Raw genomic sequence first — 1,096 nt, forward strand, 5'->3', positions numbered from 1 at the left:
TCTACAATACTACCCAAGGCCCTACCATTAACTGTATAAGTCCTACCCTTGTTTGTTTTATCAAAGTGCAAAACCTTGCATTTAGCCAAATTAAACTCCATCTGCCACTCCTCAGGCCATTGACCCAATTGATCAATATCTCTTTGTAATCTTAGGTAATGTTCTTCACTGTGCACTATACCACCAATTTTGATGTCATCCGCAAACTTAACTAACCATGTCTCCTGTATTCTCATCCAAAACAAAAAAGTGGACCCAGTACCGATTCCTGTGGAAATTGGCTGGTCACAGGCCTCCAGTCCCAAAAGTCAACCCTCCACCACTACCCTCTGTCTCCTACTGTAAAGCTAATTTTGTATCCAATTAACAATCTCACACTGAATGTCATGTGATCCATATTTACTAATTAGTCTACCATGTGGAACCTTATCAAAGACTTTCCTAAAGTCCAAGTAAACAATATTTACCACTCTGCCCTCATCAATCTTTTGGTTACTTCCTCAAAAAACTCAATCAAGTATGTGAGACATGACTTCCCTCGGGCAAAATCATTCTGACTATCCCTAATCAGTCCTTGCCTCTCCAAATGCATATAAATTTGATCTTTCAGAATCACCTTTAACAACTTAGCCACCACAATGTCAAATTCGTGGTCTACAGTTCTCATGCTTTTTATAGCCTTTCTTAAATAAAGGCACAACATTAGCCACCTTCAGTCCTCCGGCATCTCACCAGTGGTTATAGATGATATAAATATTTCTGCTAGGGCCCTGCAATTTCCTCCCTAATTTCCCAGGATGTTGTGGGATAAATTTGGTCAGGTCCCAGGGATTTATCCACCTTTATGTTTTCCAAGACCTCCAGCTTTTCCTCTTCTGTAATGTGAACTGTTTTCAAAATGTCAATATTTATTTCCCTGACTTCTTTAGCCTCCATTTGTTTCTCCACAGTAAAAACTGACAGAAATATTCATTTAATATCTCCCCCATCTGGCAATGAAGGAAACTAGACCAGATTATAGACAACAAGGTGCAGGGCTGGATGAACACAGCAGGCCAAGCAGCATCATAGGAGCAGAGAGGCTCTGCTCCTATGA

The sequence above is a fragment of the Rhincodon typus genome, chromosome 8, assembly GCF_021869965.1.
Source record: "Rhincodon typus isolate 14 chromosome 8, sRhiTyp1.1, whole genome shotgun sequence".
NCBI classification, from domain to species: domain Eukaryota; kingdom Metazoa; phylum Chordata; class Chondrichthyes; order Orectolobiformes; family Rhincodontidae; genus Rhincodon; species Rhincodon typus.